An 8,051-nucleotide genomic window follows, 5' to 3' on the forward strand; every position below is an offset into this window, starting at 1 on the left:
CCAGCCCTTTCTGTCTGCATAGAAAGAGGCAGGCAGGCCTCCGGAGCTCTGCACTCCTTTCCTTGTAACAGGAGAGAAGTGGAAAATGAAGCAAAACCAGTTTCCATTGGAAACTCACCTCTCTGTGCATGTCCTTCCCGGGGAAAGCAACCAGCTAAAGGAAATTAAAAGAATGTGACTTCCAAGATCCCGGCCCTGCAATCAAAGTAAGTTTGTATGCCCTTAAGTCCTTCCAGCTGCATACATTTGAAAGGCAGAGGAGATCATTTTGTTTGATCTCCCGTGCGACACAGGGCGTTGAGCATCACTTTGCCATGTTCATCGAGCCCAGCAACTTGCTGGCTTATGAGCACCTCAGTCTGAAGATCTGGAGATAGGAGTCCATCCCTCTCACTTGCTTCCTGGTATCCTCAGTTTTTCTCACCCTTGCTGTGAAAAAACATGCATTGCTGTAAATCCCCATCCCCATGTGCTCCTGCCGTCAATACCCAGTGTAGGATGCGCTTCCTGGGTAGACCTGAGCTCCCACCAACCTTGCTGCCCTCTCTTCTCTCTGGTTTCAAATAGAAACTCAGCACTAAAGCCCCCTATGCAAATAAAGAAGTCAGATGCTCACGTGATGGAAAACAACCCCAAATGAAATTTATTATATGCCTACAATGCTGAATGACACCTATACCCAATGTTATTCCTGCCCTCAAAGGCAACAGGGCTTCACTTATCTACAATGCTCCTTCTAATCAATAAATACATGAAGAGACTCTGGCTGGCTGCTGTACAACTTATAAGAGTGGTAAGGGAAGATGCAGCTCGTTCAAATGATGCCCATTTCAGAGCTGGACCATGAGAGACATGTTTCTGTCCCACAATCACTGCAGGGAGCCCGGAGAGCATAAGAGGAGGTGTAGGGGAAACAGGGCCAGCTCCTGCTGGTCACCAAATCCACACATCAGCCTGTCAGATAGTGACAATGAAGAGCTTCACCATGGCAAAGACAGCAGGAACTGTGTTCAGCAGCTACACATATGTTTTATTTTGAATGGAAACATTTAAGGATGCATTTGTGTATTTTATAACCCGAGATCTGTAGAGTACATGTAATAAATATATGCAGAATATAAGACATGCATTGCCTGCCTGCAAGGGGTCCTCAATTTGGGGCAGTGCAGCCCTTAAGGCACCCTGAGTGATGCTTCTTTGCCTTGATGATCCCTGAGGCTCCTATCAGCTCAAGGCTGGATTTGCCATGGGCTTTTCCTGTCCTCCCAGCCCCATGTCTGGGCCTGTCCTGTGGTTTTGGTGTAGCCCAATGGGTACCCACAGGGAATGGGGAACAAGGAACAGTGTCCTGGACTCTCCGCAGGCTCCTTCCGTGGTGAAGGGAGTACAGAGCTGGGAGCATCCTTGGGGCTGTTGATGTTAGCAGCAGCAGAATTAGCTCAGAAGAAGATTATTCCTAATTATTTGTATTTCAGAAATGGGGGAGACAAATGAGAAGGGAAAAGGGGAAATGAAAAAAACAAAGCTTGCGTTCAAAAATTAAATATTGATTTGAAAATGAATTTGAATTTCTTTGGATTTTAAAAAAAAATGTTTGTTCCATCAAAAAATGAGCTGACTTGGAGCAGAAACTTTAAAAAACTATTTTAAGCTAAAAAAAAGGAGGATATTTTGAAGCCAATTTAATCATTTTTTGACCAAATAGTTAAAATTGTGTTTGAGTTTTGAGAAGGAAATTTAGAGATTTTGGAAATTTTAAAAAACTTTAAAACACCATAGAGCAAAAAAAAAACTGATATAGGGGAAAGGAGAAGTGTTGCCTTGCTAAGAAAGAAGAGAGCCAGTGGCTGCCCTGCGTGGCTCTGTCCTTGTCCTGACACCCCTGAGATCACCCCGAGCACTTTAAGATCATGAGATACTGAGAACAAAGAGTTTGTGTTCTCTTTTTTGCTCTTTAATTTCACACTTTGGGGGCTCCCAAAGCTCTTCAGCATTTTTAGGGCAGGTTAGAAACTGCTTCTTAAAGAACGCAGCATGGAAAATCACATATAATGTGATGTTATCAGAAAAACAGCAAAAATAACTATTTCTGGGGGAAAAAAGGTAATTAATAAGTGATGAGCACAGGAGGACAGTGATGTTGATGCAATTCTTTATTATTCATCTACTTGCTCTTGCTTTGGAACTTCTTGAGCAGACAGCAGGGTGGATGTTTGCACCTTTTGCATACTACTATGATATAACAGTGGGATGCTGCAGGGAAGGATGGGGAAGGCAGAAGGGGCAGTGTATGCAGACAGCATTCTTTTGGTATCTGACATATGGAATAGAGCAGGACTCACAGTGCTGGACCAACACGGAAACAGAAGGATGATGCTTTTGCCATTGAAGTTTGCTATCAGAGCTTTAAACAAAAGAGTAGCTTTTGAGGATGGGCCTTCTCTGTTGCTGACTCTGCATGACCCTGAGGAGCATCAAGATGGGGTGAGGACCAGGGGAACTCTCCCACAGCCCACCCAGCCCTTGGCACCAGCCTGTGTGCTGCCTATGGGCATCTCCTATGGTCGAACACTGTCTGTGGACCAGGCTGCTGCCACCTCCTCACTGCAAGCTTGGACCTCGGCAGATCCATCTGGTCCCTACCTACCCAGCAAAGCACCAGCATCCAGCCCCTGGGATCTCCTCACTTCCACTCCTGCAGGATGCTTGTGGGGATTAACCAGGCTATGCTCCCTAAACCCATCACATGCGTTTCAATAGTTTTAATTGTTGCCTTTAAGATAATTACAGGCTGGAGAGAGCAGCCAGGAAGAGCCCTGTGGATTTGCACTGGGGCTTGGGCGCGCTGTTGTGTATGGTACACATGGGAGATTTGCCTCTTAGCAGTGGTTTTCCTCCTTGTGAGAGCAGTTTGCACACCACAAGGAGGAAGGACCACAGTACTCCACTCCCCAGGGTTGGAACAACTGGAGCAAGCAATCCTCCTGCATCCCACTGGGAGAGCATCCCCCAGCACCTGGCTCCGTAGACACTGACTCTTGCTCATTGAATCCACAGCTTTTTCCTCCTTCACAAGCCCATTCAGAAGGGAATGGACACCTAAAGCAAGCAGGATGCCAAAATCAGACTCACAGAGAGGCAAGGAGCACCCCTTGCCCAGAAATGAGGCATTAACTGCACCCAGCCCCAGCACTCTCCTTGGCTGTTAGTGAGATAGGCCGTAGTTGGGGTTTCTTTAGGATACTGTGGTTTGTCCTTGTCCATCACTGGCCATTATCCATCCTCCATTGCCAGAGAAAACATCCTGCTGATTTTAAAGGGAGATGTCTCAGTCTCTGCTGTAGCCTGGAGTAATTCAGTTTTGAATGAGAGGAGCGCTGTGACTGCTTTTCCCCTGTGTGCAGCTTCCTTTCAATTATTTTGTGGGAGCTCCCCACCAGGGAGCAGGATAGGCCAGTTCTCAGGGTTAACACGACTTCCCGGGTGCTGCCAGGCCACTGACACCCCTCAGAGCATCCAAGCCAATCCATGTAGACTCACATGCCCAAGGGCATCACTGTGTTTTGCTAGCCAGGCTGTTGCTTTGCCATGGTTTAAGGTGCTGCTGCTCATGAATGGTTCATTCACATCCCTCTGATGAATGGGATGAGCCTGGTAGTTGAGCAGCAATGGTGGTGCATGATGCGCATCCATCTGACTTTGTGCTGAAGAGGATGAGGAACACCTTCTCCAGCAGGACATGGGAAACTTCTCAAATACAAGTGAGAAAACAGCCCAAAAATCCCACTTTTTCTCAAGCACAGCCCAGTGCCTCACCATGAAACCCTGCCAGGTGTCCTTGTCCTTGCATTTGTAGTAATCTCTTTGCCACTGATGCATTTTAAAATGAAGATAAGATTTCATCTAAACACAAGAAGTTGCTCTAGTTCAACCTGCAGGATGTCTCATGGCCGGTGTGGTTTGCAGGATCAGGCTGGTCACTCACATGCATCGAAACCAGCAGTTAATGAAGGGGTAATGTGGGGCCCAACACACTGAAGGCAGGATTTAATTTAGTATCTAACCCATAGAAACCCATTTAATAGCGCTTCTCCTAAATTACTGATCCTTTTCCACCCGAACTCCTAACCTGGAAATGATCCCAGCAGGAAAGAAGGGGAATAGCTCAAACATGAAAATGCAGTGAGGGTGAGATGGCTCCTGGGTGCAGATGGAGGGGATGGATGGGTCCTTCATTGGGATGTATTCTTGCCCCCGTTGTGGACTTCATACAAACATCTGCAGGCAGTGCTCTATGTGTCAAACCCATGCCATACCCAGAGATGAGCATCCAAAGGGGCTCTTTGAGGATGGGATATTCCCCTCCATGAGCTGCTGGCTTTGCACCAGCAGTTCCTCGCATTCCAACCCTCTTCTCCCTCTCCCCTTGCCCCTTCCCTCCCCCTGTGATATGATGCATTGGCAGTGAAATAAAACAACCAGCTATTGCATTATTACTTTCCACCCCTACTTCCCTCCCGGGCATCTGTATTTCTGCAAATGTTTTTAATATTTGCTAATAAAAGCAGCTCCAGTAGTGACATGCTCTCTTCCCAAGACAAAATTGCCGGGACTGGCCTTATCTAACAAACTCCTTTTGGCACAAGCACGGCTCCTACGAGCCATTTCTGCCCATTCACAGGATTATCAGCCATCTCTGCAGCCAGCCCCAGCCCTCCTCTCTCATTCCTAGTTAATTGGTGTGAAATTGGAGCAAGTTCTCAGGTGATAATGTGTTTGCATTTACTGCTTCACTGAACCACCCTAGCCACTCAATCCCAGCTTCATTAAAGCCTCAATCTCAGCTTTTGCTCCTGGCTGTGAGCTTCAAACCCTATTTCCTGCGTGGCAGACATACAGCCTAACACATGTCAGGAAGACAGCTTGAGCGGAGCTGCTGGGAACAAGCAAAGCTACTGCCTGGGCGCCGCTCCGGGGGAATCACGTTCACGGTGGGAATGATGCTCGGAGTCCCCGTGATGGCTTCATGCTGGGTTGGTTGGCTCCCTGCGCTTGCAAAAGGCGTATTTTGTGCCCTTTAATTATCTTTGATTAATGAATTAATGTATTTCTTCTTTTTTTTTTTTTTTTTGCTGCAGCACTTTGAAGATAAAAAGCCTTCGCCTGAATTCTGTGATTAGTATTTAAAGACTCGAGCGAAATATTTGGAGGCAGAAAAAAACCCTAACCGAGGAATGCCTGTGTTCAAACATTCAATAGGGCCTATTCACAGGATCGGATTCCAGGGTTATTATTAGCAATAAGGTTATCTTTGGCATCATCTTTTTATGCACAACATGCTACTGGATTCCACCCTCCCCTTTCTCTCGGGCCCTGGGGCAGACGGTATACAAATTAGAGCTGGTTCAAGCCTTGTGTTTTTCATGCAGGCAGAGCTGAAGTTAGGCGAGGTCTGCCGCAGTTATATTTAGGACCATCCATAAGGCTTTTTGGTGTAACATACATGTCTAAGGATGCTCCAATGCAGGGGAAAAAGTGTTGCTGCTGGGGTAGCTTCAGCCCCACCAGCACATGCTGCTGCAAAGCTGCCATCCATTAGGGACATTGGTGAAACCCCATGGGGTGACCCTTCAAACTGTGCATGGAAAGGGATGGGTTGGGCTGCTCCTACTCCTGTAGGTCACGGAGGCGGCTCCGAGCATCTTCCCCGGCGCGTGAGATCTCACAGGTCTGGACACAGGTCTGGGTTTGGACAGGTCTGGACATAGCTGGGGAGAATGAACCCCTGCCAGATGCACCACAATGAGAACCTCTCTTTTGGGGAGCCAAAAGCACCTCTCGGCCAGATTGGATGTGCCCAAAGGGTCTTGCCTGCTCCCAACCCCTGTCCCAAGAGACACAAGGGTGGCTGGGTGGGTTGTGGGCACAAAAGCAGAGAGCAGCTGCCTGCTGCCTCTTAGGTTGGGTGTATTCCTAGCTGCTGGAAAGCTGCAGGTAGGAGTTGGGGTTTTGCTGCTGTTGTTGTTGGGGTTTTTGGGTTGATGGTGGGTGTGATTTTTCAAACGCGCTCCTCTTTGGCACATCTCTACCGGCGACGTCAGTGAAAGCCCCGGGATGCCTCCGCCAAAACCCAGGAGCACCTTCCTTTGAAACCCGCCCTGTGCGTCTCCCCACATCCAACCACCAGGAATTGCTGGTGGGAGGAGGCGAGGCCACATTCAGCGGCCATCCATCACCCCAGACAGCTCTGCTGCTGCACCGAGTCACCCTAAAACAGCCTCCAAAACCCGGGATGCTCATGCGTGACCAGGGTCTCCATCTCGGATGCAGGCAGAGCCAAAACACATAGAGGCACATTAAAGGATGGGCAGTGTGGCTTTGAAATGGTGCAGCAATCCCCTGTAGCCTAGTTTTTAGAGAAAGTATTTTGTAGCTGGTTATTCTCTTTGTGACTAAACATGGTTATTAGGCCCCAAGTGCATCATTAAACCTGTTATTAAAAGTAAACATGTAAAGGGGAATATACTGGTGTGCAGCAAGCTCATTCAGGGCGCTGGACCCTCTGAAAAAGTCATTAACATTTGTATGTAAAGTGAAGGTAGTTAAGAACATATTGGGCTAATTCAGGGCCTTAGAGCTATTAAAATGAACTATCATTAAAAATAAATATGTAAGGCAGAATATGTTGCATAATTAGAATTATTACAGTGTTTACTCCGATTGTTTTTTATGCTGGCCTCTCACTTAAGAGGTTATTTGTATGTATGTATGTGTGTTTTCTATATATATACATACACAGTAATGTTCCTAGCTATATATATATTTGGTTATCTATTGTGTTAAAATGACCCTGTAGGTTAAATTTGACTTCCTTGTTGCAGGATGAGACAGAGCCCTGGCAGGATGAAGCCTTGGATAAAACCTGGTGTGGGGGGGTTGGAATAACACGTAAATCTTGGCTCTATGTAAGTGTTGTGGCTGTGGTCCAGTGTCTGCTGAGTTCAGTGTGAACCTTTCCTTGACTTTTTCCGTGCTGGGTCAGACCTCAGGAATGCGCCTCCTGCTTTGATGGTTTCCATTGGAAGGTCAGCTCGGAGAGTCAGAAAATCAGCAGCTTTGCTTTCCATGGGCAGTTCCCAAGCCCAGCTCCACCAGGAGTCAGGCACTCGTTGCAGCTGGTGCCACCTCCTTTTGACCCAGTCTCCTGTGACTTGCGTGTCCCTAAGGAGGTGGGAGGGTGGGATCAGCTCCCTGTCACTGGGGTCTTCCCAGCTGGGTCTTGGTGCTTCCCTGAATGGGAAAGGATACTCCCAGGGAAGGGTTTTTCCCTGCAGTTTTGGACTCCCGCTTTTCCAGTGTCTGAGACTGGTGTATGTCCTGCCATAGTTCCTGCGTAATATATATACTATTTATATAGTATATATATAAATACATATATAATAGAATCATGGAATAGTTTAGGTTGGAAAGGGCCTTTACAGGTCACATAGTCCAGTCCCCCTTACAATGAGCAAGAACATCTTCAACTAGATCAGGCTGCTTAGAGCCTCGTCCAGCCTGACCTTCGTGCAACCTCATGCATCCACACCCCTCTAGACAATCTGTTCCAGTGTTTCACCATCCCCATCATAACAAGTTCTCACTTATATCTAGTTTGAAACTCCTATAGGAACCATAATGCTGACTGTAGTTACCTCCCAGGGACTAGTATGGGTGCTGAGGCTTTCATGAGGCTGGGGAAGACCAGTAAAATAAATCTCAGCCCTTACCATACCATCCAAGGGACTTGTTCCAAAAACTCCTCCAGGAGCATCACCGCACAGGATCAGAAGAGGAAGGACCAGAGATCAGGGAGGAAAAAGCTACACTGAAGAATTGTATGGGATGGGAGATGACTCTCAAAGAGCAGCCTTTTGGAGGGGCTTATCTATGTTAATTAATTATAGTGAAGGGGACAACCCTGTTGGGTGTCAGTGACCACCACCTTCCACTCCATCAGGGGTGCTCAGGGTCTGCATCTCCATTACCCACCATGGATGTCTGCAGGGGTC

At 47.3% G+C, this 8,051-nt stretch overlaps 1 long non-coding RNA gene across 1 annotated transcript; it reads left to right on the forward strand.

The window, feature by feature from the left end:
• Positions 1-4,260: 4,260 nt before the first annotated feature.
• Positions 4,261-6,969, forward strand: LOC134166576 (uncharacterized). Its single transcript, XR_009965919.1, has 2 exons — positions 4,261-5,037; positions 5,139-6,969. It is a non-coding gene; the product is annotated as an uncharacterized LOC134166576 (long non-coding RNA).
• Positions 6,970-8,051: the final 1,082 nt, after the last annotated feature.

The sequence above is a fragment of the Pezoporus occidentalis genome, unplaced genomic scaffold (assembly GCF_034315485.1).
Source record: "Pezoporus occidentalis ecotype Australia unplaced genomic scaffold, CSIRO_AGI_Poc_V1 ctg265, whole genome shotgun sequence".
In the NCBI taxonomy this organism is placed as follows: Eukaryota; Metazoa; Chordata; class Aves; order Psittaciformes; family Psittacidae; genus Pezoporus; species Pezoporus occidentalis.